Here is a 16,596-nt window from a genome sequence, read left to right as displayed (position 1 = left end):
GACGACGTTTTCGTTTCATTTAAGTGACTCAGCAATCTTACTTAAATGACTCAGCAAAATAATGCCACATAGGTGACACGTCATTGTAGTAAGTCGCCGGAAACTTCATTAAGGGAAATTACGAATTTTATCAACGGTTAAGGATTCTATCGCGAAATTTAAAAGTCAGGGGAAAGTATGGGGATTTTGACGCTATTTGCCCATATATATATATATATATATATATATATATATATATATGCCTTATGGTTCTCTATTTAATATTATATTTTTGTTTTTTGAGAATAATATTATCTTTTTGTTAAAATATTACTTCGTAGCCACCAAAATATGTGAAATTATTAAAGTACAACAAAAATAGGAAATTACATTTGTACAAGTATAAATTTGTCCTAATTGGAATTAATATTAATTATACTTCAGAATCTCTCAGGATAGTGAGGATAGTGAAGTGTTGGGTTAGTTTATGATCAGTATGTGTCTAGCTAACTTTATTTTTATTCTATTCGGGAATTGTGAGAAATAATACATACCCCACTATAATATACATGCGCCGTACATATATAAATTTTATTTAGTATTGATAACAGTGAGCATAATTTAATTATAAGATAATAATTTTTATTAGATTATAAATATATAGTTATAATTAACTAACTCAAATTAAGTGAACATGAATTTTAAATAATCATTTAAGTAAAATTAACATTTAATTATTGTCAAACTTGTACATGTAATCCTCAATTGAATTAATTAACAATTTTCAATTGTATTGGCAATTTGGCATTATATAACTAGTGTGTGTGTATATATATATTGTAAAATTAATTCCCTATATATATATATATTAATGAAATTGAGATGCAACTAAGAGAGAGAAAGAAATTTTATGTCCTAAGTAAATACACAAATGAAAAATAATCTTACATGTAGATGATATATATTAATAATAGTGTTAATATTTGATTTGATGATACGTACTAGACATATTTATAAATGAATGCACCTGTTGTCAGCAACTTAGGATATAGCAGTAATTAGGGGTGCAATAATATTGATGATGAGATAAGTTATGAGCAATTTACAGTTGTAAGATTATTGCTTCTAATGTAAGTGAACACAATAAATATAACAATACAAGCAGATATATACAGAACGTAACAGAATAAAACATTTGTCATGTGAAGTGTCTGAGATCGCACTCTGCATTTATAGTTTTATCTAAGTTTCAAGGACTATATATTTATTAAATAAGTACACTTTATATATATATATATATATATATATATATATATATTATCTACGTCACACTTTAATAATCTCATATATATATATTTTTTTTTGGGGGGGGGGGGGATGTTCCAATATAAATTAATCTACTTAATTTCTAAATTTAAATCATATTAAAATCTTCTTTTACTGAAATGATCTTAATTTGTGAAGATAATGTATGAAATACTAATAAATAAGGGCAAAATAAAATAATTACATCTAAAGTACATTTTTCAAATAATATTAATCATCCATTAAAAAGAATAACATTAATTATATTTTATTCTTTTCTTAATTTTATTTGCTTGTGTTTTAGTTCAATTAATTTACAAATATTTAGTAGGGTTCATTATATCGAAATAGAGTTAAATAAATTTAACATTTATGTATCATTAATAATTAATCTAGGGTTGGTTATTCCATATATAGAGTGTATAATTTTCTTAAACTTTACTTTTTGTAAGAAATTTTAATTAGGATTCATTATGTTAAAATAGTTTTTTTATACTAGTAAATATGATCAAAATAGTGAATTCAATAATGGGACGCGAGTAGATAGTAGGGATGTAAATGAATCGAATCGAATCGAATATCATTTGATTCGATTCATATTCGTAAAAACAATTGCATATTCGAATCGGTATTCGAATATCTTTCGAATCATATTTTACTATTCGTATACTGATTCGCGAATACTTGAACCAAATCGAATAATCATTTTATTTTTTTTACAAGTGTATGTTATACAATATAAATCGAATATTCGATTCAAAAATTCCTACTATTTAGTTTAATTCGAATATATTTAATTTAAGGTTTTAATTAAAAAATTCTAAAATAATATATTTCAAATGATTATATGGAGATCAAACACATTACATTTACTTAAAAATCAATAATCTATGCTAAAAACATATTCTTTGTTTCAAAATCCAACTCCCAAATATTCAAAAGTTTTAGATAGCATAAATAATCATTTGAATAAAACTAGCATCAATAAAAACTCCTTTACACTTCAATAAATAGAAGTACGTTATAGCACTTCAATTCACTAGAATTATTTAAATAAATAAAGCAAGCATTCAAATGCTATCAACAACGCAGTTATTGTAATTCACTTTTATTTGAATAAATATTAAATTGTTTTTTTTTTACTTTTTTTACTTTAAATCTATTTTATTATTTATTTTTTAGTATTATATACATATTATTTATTTATCGAATATTTTTGAATACCGAATTGAATATCGTAATTCTTGAATCATATTCGATAACTAAACGAATCACAAAAGGTATTTGTATTCGTATTCGTATTTGAATCATAAAATTTTGCATTCAAATATCAAAAATTCGAATCGAATACCGAACCGAACCAAAATTATTGCATTCATTTACATCGCTAGTAGATAGGACATAAGATTCAAACGCATGAGCACGAGATGATTTTGTACTGTGTATAAGTTTAGATTCTATCGAGAATTTGATTTTTCATGAAAAATGAACATAATTAATAAAATCAATAAAATTTTATGAATAAATCAATATAACTGATGAACAGACGTATCTATATATTTAATATGTTGAAAATCTCACCCCTCTGGGATTCAAATCGCAGACGTATATCAAAAAACAGAATTTTTTCTATATGCGAATTTATATATATATGCATGATAGACTACAAGAGAAATTTTAAAACTATATTTCAAAAATTCAAAGTGTAATGGTTTTGAGATATTTCAGTATAATGTACTTCTTCCTATACTTGCATAAGATTCTACATTTGGGAAAAGGCCAAAAAAATCTTAATCTATAACGCGTAATTAATCGCAGATTTGTACGCGTAATCATTTTCTTCTTTTTTTGTTTTTCTTGATCTGGACCCATTTTAGATTCTTCGTGATATGATGGTATACTATTGCTAGCAAATAATAATAATAATAATAAAGATTTTTAGAAACAATGATAAATAATAAATGCTATGAAAATGCTTTTGTTTAATCAAAATACATTAAGTAATCTAAGAGCATCCGCAATGGTGCCTACTTGATAGTCTACTTGATAGCTTACTTGATAGGAGGGGACCACATTGAGTAAGGAGGCTGCATTGGGATTACTTGATAGCCTACTTATTTTTTTAGTTTTCATTTTTATGCTTTTCATTTAATTTTAATTGCTCAAATATAAATAAAATAATTTACTAATAATTAAAATTGCATTAAATAAAGATCCTAAATATTACATCAAAAAACACCTAAAGACATACATTAAAAATGACTTAAATCCTAAAAAATATATTTAAAACTAACATTAAAATATCTAATTTCAAAGAAAAAAAAGGGGTGATTCTCGGATATACTCGAACAAACGAGTAACCCTCGAGTAGGCAAGCTCTGCAATAGGGCTACTCGAGTAAGGGCATCGAGTAACCCGTTACCGATGCTCTAAGTCTATAGCATTGAAAAATGGTTCCGTTTAATTAATATCCTCAAAAGAAATGATAAAAATAACTTTGACTACTTTAATTATATGTTGAAATGGGTAAAAAGTTGTGTGCATTTGAACATACGATACATCCTTTTTAATTTAATTAGGGTTTATTAAATTTTATTAATCTTAAATTAAAATATGATTAGAATTTAAGTAGATTGTAGCTATTTGAAAAAAATTGAGTGATTCGTTCAAAGAAAAAGAGTGAAAATGGTTACGTGTAATTAAATATAAATAATTAATGGGTATTAACGATGAAAATGAAAGGACTATTTAATTAGTTACATAAAATAGAAAATTGATTTTTTACTGTAGTTTATAATGATAGGTAGTGAATATACTCGATCTGGATAAGACGTGTACGGTTTGATTGAACTTCGAAGCATAGGGATTTGGGCAGATAAATTTAGGGCAGATATTTATTGGAACAGTTTTTAGGTATGCAACAAATTACATGATTAAATAATGTGATTCAACATTAAATTTTATGACGATGTAAATTAATCTACTAGATATGTTCTACGTGTAACGATGTTTTTAAGAAATATACTTATTTTTTGAGAGATTTAGAAATAAATACCCTCTCCAGTTTCACGAAGCTCGAGCAATTTTTTTCTGCACGGATTTTAAGAAATTGATATTTTATGTGCTAAGTGTGCATAAAAGGTATTTTTTTTTCGTCATATAAAAAAACTGCTCAAGCTCCACAGGACAAATCAAAAATAAAAATTGGTCAAATTTCGCGAGACGGAGGGAGTATCTGAAAGCTGCGAGTGTGTAGTGTAGGAATTAATTGGATTTTGCTAGAAAATGAAGTTGATCAAGGTGAAGATATATATTATTTCATTAAATTAATTTACATACAGTGTATTTAATTTGTTAGCAACAATCTTTTACTTCGTTTTATAAAGGGTGGAGTGTCTCAAATACATGAATTTTGAGCCATTTTTATTTTGTATATGATCTATAAAATATTGTTTTCAAAATATATTAATTATTTTGCACCTGAACTGTTATATTTTTCATAGAATATACGCTTTGCTCTTCTTCATTTCATCACAAATTTCAAATTCTAAACATAAACTAACAAGACAACTACGTGGAAAATCAAGATAGTCATCTGAAATTTCAAATTCCAAATAAAAACTAAACATTTCAAATCCCAAATAGAAACTAACAAGACAACTACGTGGAAAATCAGGATTACGAAACAAAATAAATAAATAAATAAATAATCAAAGTTCATATGCTGAATAAAAAAAATATTACATTCATATATTTTGTTATTTTTTAAATTCATGTGTGAAATAAAAAAATAATCCAATGTCAGCATATTTTTAAATAATCAAAGTTCATATGTTGAATAAAAAAAAATAAATTGCATGTAAATACACAAACTTTGCTCAAAAGCCATATTTGATGTGAAGTTAAAATTTTACAATTAAATACACCAACTTTGTAAGTTGTTCAATTTTGACGCGTCGATTACATTTTCAATGATCGAAAAAAATGATGTGAAGTTAGGATTTCATTTCATTTTGTTATTTGTCCGGCAAACTAAAAGGCGTGTGCCGGCGAGCCACGTAGGAGCTAAGTCATTTTAAAATTTGGGAAAAATGAAATCGGCGTCAAAATTAAACAACTTATAAAATTGGTGTATTTAATTATAAAATCCTAACTTCACGTTAAATATAAATTTTGAACAAAGTTTGCGTATTTACATGCAATTTTCCCTAAAAAAATATTACGTTCATATATTAACCTTTTATATATATCAAATTAATATTTTACTTTTTTTATCGATATAGTATTGTTGATGTTGTTTGTATACAAATTATTTATTTTCTCTCTTTTATTTTTTTATAGATATATATATATAATATCAATACTATCAACTAGCATGTGTTGTCACAATCTATAAATGACCCTACCATGCACTCATGAACTAAAATTTCTAATGACCAATATATACTCATATATACCCATCAGGTTTAATAATACTAACTTATAAAATCTGTGCACTCTAGGATAATTTATACATATATATATATATATATATATATATATCCATTATGATAGATATGTAAAAAGAAATTAACAATTATTTCATGGATTTAAGTGTGATTAGCGAAGATTTCAGATATGTGTTATACTGGTTCATTTAATTTGACTTTATGAATGCCACATTATGCTTTCTCATGCATCTTATTTGATGATGTCCACCCATTTATCCGTGGGCCACAACATTGGGTGGTCAAGATGTGTTGGAGAAATAGAGATTAAATATTCCATGTTAAATCAAGTATTGTGTCAAAGAAATATAAAAATTAAATTACTGTTTTATAATTGTGACGTGTAATGTCAAGTTACTATCGCATTCAAGCAGTTCATACTTCATAATATAACAAATAAAAAGGTATTTGAATTTAATAATTTTGTACTTCCCTAAGAAAAAGGGAAATCCTTTTGTACGTAGTTGACAAATTTCAAATTATTCATACAAGCATAAATTTGTTCTTTTACCCTTTATTATCAAATAGATGAATAAATCTTATAATTATGTTATAATTATGAAATTTAAGAGAAAAAAAGAAAAGAAAAAAGAAACTTTCTAATATTGACTACTAATCTACTATACATGTCAGCGATGTACATGATAATTGCTCATAAATGATGCATTGCATTTCACTCTTCTGTTTACATGCATGAATGTAAATACATATAATATAGATAAGGTAAAATTTTCGGAACCAATTTGAACAATTTTCTAGAGTTTAGATTAGAAGAAGAAGAAGAAAAAAACATTGAAATCGAATGAAGAAAAATTGGATACTATATGATCCAATTGAAACTTTTACTATTCAGTTCAAGTCCATTACAGCTCATAAAAAGGTGACGCTATGCTGAATTGTGGGCCTTTATGTATAAATTAAATATTACTGCGAAGTCATATACTGTCCGCAATTAATTTAAACTTGCGTGTTCAATTAGCACGCATTATACTCCGTAAAAAAAAATAATAAATAAATAAAAAAACCTCGTTCTTTTACAAGAACGTGCATCACTTTTGATAGAAATGTCTATACTCCGTAAGAATAAAAAATAAAAATAAAATAAAAAAACCTCGTTCTTTTACAAGAACGTGCATCACTTTTAATAGAACAATGACATGATTATTAATAATATTATATAAGTATATTATGATTCATGAATGAAAGAATAGATCCACTTTTATCGTGAATAAATTGATAAAGTGAGAATAAAAAATAAATGATTTATGATACACTAATATCTAAAAATAAGAAATGCACGCTTTTGTAAGACATATCAAAATGACAAAAAATGCACACTTTATGGGATGGATGAAATAGTAGTGAAGAACACAATTTATTAATAATTTATTGTGAGTAGGGTTGTTAATTTAGTTCTAAATTGATAGATTGAATAGATCAAAGAAAAAAACGAGGTTTAGGGTTCAAACAAAATTAGCCAAAAATAAAAAAGCCCGAATGGTCCGACCTGAAAATAGTTAGTAATTGAGTGAACTTGCACAATTGATATTCCTATTTGTGAGAATTATATTTTTCGTTATAACGTGAGAACGTTGCACTAGACATATCATTCATCGTGAAATTAATTGTATTAAAAAAATACTATAAAATTTTCACCTTTATGAATTTGTATCCAAATAATGTATTCATATATTAAAGTGATGCATTAATCATAAAATTTTACCATCGAATGACTGAAAATGAATCATGTTCCCAATTTGACCTCCTCCTATATGTAAAAAGATATAGTACAATGAAAAGGGAATCCAAATAAGTGGAAGCTTTGGAGAATTTTTAATTGCCACTTGTTAGAAGATTAATAGTTTGGTCCAAATAAATAATGGGTCATTGTCATGAATTCTGATGATTGTGTATTGATGGGTAAGAAATGGTGAGGGCATTAAAATGGCTGCAACTACTTGACTTCAAGTTAACTGAATTCATATGCTTTTCCTCTTTTTCTTCTTTTTTCTTATCTGACATTTCCTTTGAGAAGTGGATAATATATAACTGTACACATTCAATTTGGAAGTACTTGTTTACAGCCTATACCTGCACCAAACTCACCTTAATTCACAGGGCATCTTCATTGATTTTTGTAAATTTTCAAGGAACAACATACTATATAATAGCCCAATAAATTATTAATACATTGATCAACTTCTTAATAAATCGATTTTGTGATAATATTAGTTCGAAAATAATTTGTAGCATATTGGAAAACACACCGAGTATAAGAGATAACACGTGGCTGCTAATGCCAACGGAACAATGTTGTTTTGCATTCGAGGTAAAAATAGGTACTTAGCCTAATAAAGGAATAATACTCATTCCGTCTCATTATAAATGTCCTATTACTTTTAGCTACAGAGATTAAAGAGTGTGTAATTACTATTTTTAGATAAAATGAGTTGGTGAAGAGAAAGAAACACATTTAGATTTGTAAAGGAGAACGGTGGATGAGCCCACTAGCTAGTTAATGAATTTAATTAATTCCTTAATTATTTGTCAAAAAAGGATTATGAGATTTATAATGGGACGGGGAGAGTGTGATTTAGTGAGTTTGTTGTGAAATTTTATTTTATTGGGCTAAAACTGTCATGTCATCCAACTATGCTTGTCGATACTGAAAGTCAATTTCCGGCTAAAATTATAAATCTATTAATTTATTGGGCTTCGGTAAGCACTTATTAATGACATATTGGGCTATAGTAAATCTGTCATATTGAAAAAAATTCATGGGTCAAAATATTCTTATCCAAGAAAAGGTAAAGTTCGCATATAAAACATAACTAGTACGATCGACCATTTGTGCGATGCACGATAAATATGGAAATCAAACGATATATTTAAATAAATACTAAATAAATATAAATATATTTATTTTAAAAATAAAATAAACTAAAATAATTCACATCAATTACTCAATAAAATCTCCAATTTAGAATATAAATTTTCAATTTTGTAAAAAGTGCAATGATAATTATAGTTATTAAATAATTTAAAACCATTTGATAATGAATATTTAACATAACGCATTATCATTATAGAGTATTACATATCATAATATATTAATAAATAAAAAGTTGTAAACTTTTAACAAAGAGAGAGAAAATAAAATATTTTAAAGTATTCAATTATCGTTTTAAATTTGATGATTTTTATACAATATTAAATCTTTTGTCACGTACTTAAATTTAAGATGCATATTAAACATTTATTCATTAATCAAATTTAATGGTGTTTAGAAAAGAATTAAATTATATAACAAAATAGGATTAAAAAATAGTAGAAAAAATTGTTGGGAAAAGAGGGAGAAAAAAAGGAGGGAAAAATTGGAGGGAAAAAACTCCTCTTTAATATATTATATAGATAGATTATATGTAATAGTATTTTTTTTTCAAATATATAGTTTTTTTTTCTAACAGAGATAACACATAAGCGTCCAATAATAAATTAGTTCGATTAGTTTAATTTAAAACAATAATAATAATCTGTTTTACGAATTTTGTGCACATTAACGTATTATATCTACAATACCAATATTGTTATTTTTGGGTCCACTCAATTGAAATTTGGATGATTTACTCCTATCGTGAACAGGAGAATCTCAAGAACATTTTGACATTTTGTTTAAATCCGAACGAAAAATATGTAATTTCTTAATAATTCTACATCAAAAAATTCAATACTCATCAAAGTGGAGAAAATAAATTATTAAAGCGGAACCCATTTCTGTATATACACAAAGGCCCAGATAAATGCAGGCCGAAAAATATGTCAATTGGGCCCAATTTGCAGCTCGGATTTCAATTAAAGCTACATGATTTTTAAATTTCCATTATAGTTGAAAGAGATCATTAACTTATATTACAAAATGCAACGCCGATTTGCTTTTACAAAAAATTAATAAATTGTAAATAATAAATTATAATTTGTAGGTATTTTTTTCATGTATATATGGAGGCTAGCTATGGGTGTTAGTGAACACACACACACACATATATATATATATAGAGAATCCGTGAAACAAAAACGAACAAATCTATAATTTTGATAAACAAATCAATGTATCGTATGAACAACATTTTGGCTTGGGTTTGAATTCTGATGGTGGCGAGTTTTTCTCTTTTTTTTACTAAATACGTCTGTTCATTAGTTATGTTGATATGTTCGTAAAATATATAGATTTGTTCATTCTCTTGAAAAAGATAATTCTCTATGAAACTCAGCCATATATATATATATATATATATATATATATATATATGTGTGTGTGTGTGTGTGTGTGTGTGTGTGTGTGTGTGTGTGTGAGCGCTCCAATGAGACCCCTATTTTTAATGAGATCTTAGACACGATCTTGTGCGTTTATTTTATCAATCCTATGACTGATATTGTACCTAAAGGACGAATTTTTTATCTCAGTGTTCGAATCCTGGAGGGAGCGAAATATTTTATATTTCGTTATTCATCAGTAGATAGGCCTTGTTCATCAGTATATATGTCTTATTCATTACCAATTTTTTAAATTTAGTTATTTATCAGTACATACTGCATTGTTCACTAATATATAATTCATTAAAAAATAAGGGTCTCAGTGTCTCACGAAAAATAAGGATCTCATTAAAAATAAGGGTCTCATTAATTATGTCTCCACTTGCTGAGTTAATTGAATCACTTTGCATAATCGACTGAGTTAATTGAATAGTTTGTATCACTTGCATGATCGACTAACGAATAAGTGAGCACAGATAACAACAAATTAAATAGTAGCTCCCTCCATCCACCAATTTGTGTTCTAGGGAAAATATTATTTATCACTTTCCCTAGAACACGAATTGGTGAACGGAGTGAATATAAGATACAATTATATAATTAGAAACAAATGATTATAATATATATTGGACAATACAATTGGAAGACATTATTTAGTGGGATAGCTAAATAATCCCACTTACATAACCAAAATTTGCTAATAATGTTGTAATATTGTACTTTTTTTTCCCATTAAATATGACTCCACTTTTGCGCACGATTATTAGAAAGAAGAGTGATTATGATATAAAAGTTATAGAGAATGGTGGAGTGTATAATTTTTTGTGAGAGAAAATATACTACTAGTATTTTTTAAAAATGAACTTTTGTGAGAGAAAATAAAGAATTTTTAAAAAATGAACTTCTATTGGTAAACGGTGAATGGGACAGAGAGAATATTATCTTTTCACTTATTTGGTATCAAATTTGACTTCAGAGTGCAAAAGTTGTATCAATAGATACTTTCACTAAACTCCAATACCATCATATTGAAATTTGCCAAATACATCGTGTCACATATATTCACACTATCTTCAGGCCAAGCATATTCATTAATCTATGTGATCATTTAATCAACAATCACATTTTTATAAAAGATCATCTCAAATATCAAAATTCATCAGATTAATATTCTTTAAAATCAGAAATATCACGTATATTGAAGCATGATCGGTATATAGACCTACATTTCATGAACTCGAGTCAGTCAAATGGTTTTGCAAGGGAGAGCGTTTAATTGGACGATAAATTAGACCGATAATATATAAGCTTGAGTATTTGAACTTATAAAATTCTTATATATATGTATATGTATATATATATATATAGAGAAGGGTTCAACAGAGAAGCTAAATATTGTGGAGAATAGAGAATTCGTATAATAAAAACGAACAGATTTATAATTTTAATGAACAGATCAATGTACCACATGAACAGCAATTTGCCAAGGGTTCGAATCCTGCTGGTGGCGAGTTTTTATTTATTTTTACTAAATACGATTGTTCATTACTTATGTTGATCTGTTCGAAAAATGAATAGATTTGTTCATAATGAATAAAAAGATAATTCTCTGCAAATTGTAATATAAAAAAATAGTTTATAATATGTTTGAGAGTGTATAAATTCTTTAATGATTTTTGAAAATAATACAATTTTAAGTGATCCAAGGAATATCATGATGAGCTCCCACCAAATAGGAAAGCTTGTTCAGTTATTCGAATTTTAATGATTAATATCATGAATACTCGAACAGAAACATAGGATTTCCACAACACCATTTTGATTAATTTTCCTCCAATAGTATGCTCAAATATTTGCTGCAAATTGCAAAAACCAGCATGTTGTGTACAGGGTATGTCACTTTAAAATATTATTAATATGATTGATATAAGGAAGATAACAAATCTAGATTTCAATTCATAATTATGAAAACACAATTATTACGGAGGCGGTACTCTAGCTATATATACTAGTCAAAGGCATATAATAATAAAAAACTGTAGCCATGTTATTTATATTGTACTCACTCCGTCCCCAAAATAAGTTCCTCTTTGGGGACGGCACGAGTTTTAAGGAAAAGTAGTAAAGTGTATTGATAGTGGAGAAAAATATGTTATAATTAGTATTGGGAGTGGTGAAAAGGTGAAAAAGTGCTATAATTAGTATTGGGAACGGTGAAAAATGAAAGTAAGAATAAATAAAATATTATTAGTGGTGGGGTAGTTTAGATCCTGGTTTGGAGCCACCCGTGTTGAGGATTAGTTTTGATTTGGCCTTCTCGCTCCTGCTGATGAAGGCTTTCTTTCCTTTTGTCTTTCTTGGTTTTTTGGTGACCTTGTTTTGACTTCTTTTGACATCCTTGGTGCCTGTTGCTTTTTTATTAATTCACTTTCCTTTTCCTGATAAAAAAAAAAAATTAGTGGTGGGGTAATTGTCAAAAAATGGAAAGAAAGAAAGATGGACTTATTTGGGGGACATCCCAAAAAGGAAAAAGAGGAACTTATTTCAGGGACGGATGGAGTATATGAATTATATTGAAAATTTTTGTGTAATCATCAATTTTTTTGTGCAAGGATATTAAAAATAAAAAATGATTACTCCTTCCTTTCCATTGTAAATGTCTCATTTTTTTGGCAACATATTCTCTCTTTCTATATCTAATATTTATATAATTTTTACCAATCCACTTTATCTACTAATTACGCATTTTTTAATCTTCGTGCCGAAAAATAATGTGATATTTATAATAGAACGGAGGGAGTGTTATTTTTATATTTTTATTTACATGGATAGAATTTCCTTCTACGTACTATATACCTAAGGTATATATGGGCTAGAATGACCAATTAATAGTTAGTGGATTATAGCCCATGCCATTGAGTAAAAAACATACTAATCTAGATATGTAATTGAAAGAATGACTAATCCATAAAATATGTGGTGAGATGTATTGTAACAATGAATGTGAATACAAAAAATAATACACAGAGAATGATCATCCAGTTCGGTTAAATAACCTACATCTGGGGGGCCTTGCCCAGAGAAAATTATCAACTATATGAAGTTAAGATGTACAAAGGACTTACACAATAAGACATCCTCTTACTTAGCCTCTACATCTTCCCAAAACTCCATCAACGGTGAATAACTGAAAGCTAAACAACGACTAACTTCCTAGACGCACCTAATTCCTTGAGAAACAAGAACCAACAATAAAGAAAAGTAAATAACTCTTTTACAACGTATGCATCAAGTATATAACTCACAAACACTCTTCTGCTAGGAGAAATAAAAGTACTATATCAATGAATGTACTACAGACTGTAACAAGTCCGGGGGGACACCTAGTAGGAACAGAATTCTCGACTACATTGCGAGAGATATTAAGCACGAAATTCCCCAGCCATTATGAACGAAATTAGCCTCCTTTTATAGGTTTCAAGCCTTCTTATTGCTCAAGTTAATCATTTCCTAGTCGTAGAAGGAAACACGAGTTCTAGTCTGATGAGGACTCTGCTTGGATGATCTTGATCTATATGTAATCATGCTCCAATAAGGCTTCATTAAAACTGTAAAATCGTGGTCATGTATATCCAAAAAGATCGCATAAGATAGCTCAAAGATATCTACTAAATTCGCAAGTATGAAGACACTGAATGTCTCAACTGCAACTTAGAACATCCGAAGAGACTGACATAGATACTTAGAGAAGAACATCTGAGGCAACTATTACATGTCTACATAATGACAATATAATAGAATACAAATTTTACTCTAACACTAATAAAAATATGAAAACAATAGCCTATATTACTATTTTACACGATTTATACAAATTTTTCGTGTAACAAATATTCACATAATAGGATAAATAACAATATTACATGAAATATATATAATTATAAATATGTGTATATCAATTTAGTTTACATTGTTACGTGAATTACATGATTTGTATAATCTCATAAAGACATGCAAATCGTTATAATTTGTATATGCATGAAATCTTTTATGTAATCATCGAATTTTTCATATAAGAGCATTAAAGTACTATTTCTATACTTTTATCCATGTAACTAGATTTTTTTTTTATTATTATATGGTATTACCTTCGTCCCAATTTAATAAACCACAAAGCTTAGACACGGATGTGAAGAAACGAAAAATTTATAATAAAATAGGAGATAGAAAATAATTTTTATTGAGAATATATGTGTCCAAAAGTAGGAGAGATAAATAAGGGAAATATAATTATTTGTGAAGTACAATATCATTTAATGTAAATAATGAGTTATGTGAGATATTTGTTATGCATTGACTTTTCATTTTTGAAAGTGATTGATTCAGTTGAGATGCCCAAATAAAGAAATATGGCCTATTGAATTGGAATAGAGGGAGTATTGGTTACTATAAAATGTCAGTGAACCAGTAAATTTTATCGTGGAACACTTAGTAACAAACTTTTTTCAATAGTGGAATACTAACAGCATACGATCTAAGCAGATTATCCACAATAAGTTGGCACAAATCTCTTGGAACTCATCTGACCGCACATTTCTAATTTCTTCAAAGCAACATACTAAGATATTTTAGATTATCATTGCTTTTCAACTCTAAAACATTTAATGTTATAGCAAGTGAACTTTTCTGGAATTTTTAACTAGGGTTAATAGTCAGAAAATACACAAAGTTTGCCCGAATTTGCAAATTGCACATGACCTTCAAAAATAGCCTCAGAATACATTAACTTTTGATTTTATCGTAAATTGCACATGCGTTGACCAAAACATTAATCGGTGTTGACGTGGCTCCCAGAATTTGCCGACGTGGACGCTCCGGCCTTCAAATAATACGACGTCGTTTTGTAGTTATATTCTACACTCAAAACGACGTCGTTTTGACTGAGACTAATTATTAAAAAAAAAAGAGAGGAAAACATCTCCAGCACCTCCCTTATCACTCCCAGCCGCCGCACCCTGCACACCATCACCGGGTTCCGCCACCACCGCTCAGGCCAGCTGCCAAAGCGTGGCCTTTTTTTCTTCCCTGGCCCATTGCGCCCCAGATCCGCCGCCATCCTCCATCTCCACCACACTGCACAGAGCGGCCTCGTCTCCAACCGCCGCCTTCCACCACCACGCCACAACACAAACACCACACAACGCGACGACACGACACAAGCACTACACCATGCCACGAATTTCTCAGTAGCGAAGAGCCGACAATCCCCAAATTTGCAAAACCCTCAAATCCCCCACAATCCTCCTCCGCCTCCAACCTTCCAAAATCGAAGTCGAGCCGGATAAAATTGAAGGAGTGGTGAGGGAAAATCAGAGTCAAATGGGAAGAAATCCCCAGATCTGAAGCCACAATCCTCCTCTGCCTCCAACCTTCCAAAATCGGAGTCGAGCGGATGAAATCGAAGGAGTGATGAGGAAAAATCGGAGTCAAATGGGAAGAAATCCCCAGATCTGAAGCCACAATCCTTCTCCCCATGCACGTGGAGTTCATCAGCTTCGTCACCGGCGAGGCCTCCGACAAGTGCCACCAGGAAAAACGGAAGACGTCCGCCGTGCCCGACGCCGGACAAGTAGAGGATTACTTAGGCAATTTTGTCAACTTATCTCTCTCTCTCTCTCTCTCTCTTATGCCACATGTATAAAAAAATTACATTGTTTTTAATTTTGATGTCACGCGTATTGCCACAGCATTAAAAATGCCACGCGTATTGCCACGTCATTGCCGGTCAACTTTAATTATAGCCGGAATTCTCGCCGTGTGCAATTTACGATAAAATCAAAAGTCGATGTATTCTGAGGCTATTTTTGAAGGTCATGTGCAATTTGCAAATTCGGGCAAACCTCGTGTATTTTTCGGCTATTAACCCTTTTTAACTATTGGCATGTGTTTGCATCCTACTTTGTATACGTTGTAAATACGAATGCAGTAATTGGTGATTAATATTGTACTCTTTGAGATTTTTAAACTGATCACGGTATGATATTTGGTATTTTTTTCATTCCTATTTTGTATACGTTGTGTGGTGATTACTATTGTATATATATGAATTTTTTAAACTAGTATGTCATGATATTCGGTGCATGCATGTTTTTCATATTATTTTTTATACGTTGTAAGTATATGATCAGTGCTGTAATTGGTAATCAGTTTTTTTTTTTTAACCAGAGAAGCACGTATATATTAATTACTATCTGAGCTCAGCTTGCGCCTTGTATTTACAAGGTCGCGGATTTGAAACTTAGGGGGTGTATTCGTTCAGAAATTTTGTAGATTTTGAAAATCTCTGAATTTTAAAAATCTATAGATTTCACATAGATTCTTCATGTATTTTGAAATTTTAAACAGAATCTGTACATATTTTGAACGGATTTTAACAAGAATTTGACATGATTTTTACGAATTTGAAATCTACCATCCCAGCGATCGTTGGCGTTGGGACAGCTCCCAGCGA

Source organism: Salvia miltiorrhiza, chromosome 1, assembly GCF_028751815.1.
Source record: "Salvia miltiorrhiza cultivar Shanhuang (shh) chromosome 1, IMPLAD_Smil_shh, whole genome shotgun sequence".
Classification (NCBI taxonomy): Eukaryota; Viridiplantae; Streptophyta; class Magnoliopsida; order Lamiales; family Lamiaceae; genus Salvia; species Salvia miltiorrhiza.
The sequence above is the reverse complement of the archived record's forward strand: the minus strand, read 5'-3'. Positions refer to the sequence as shown.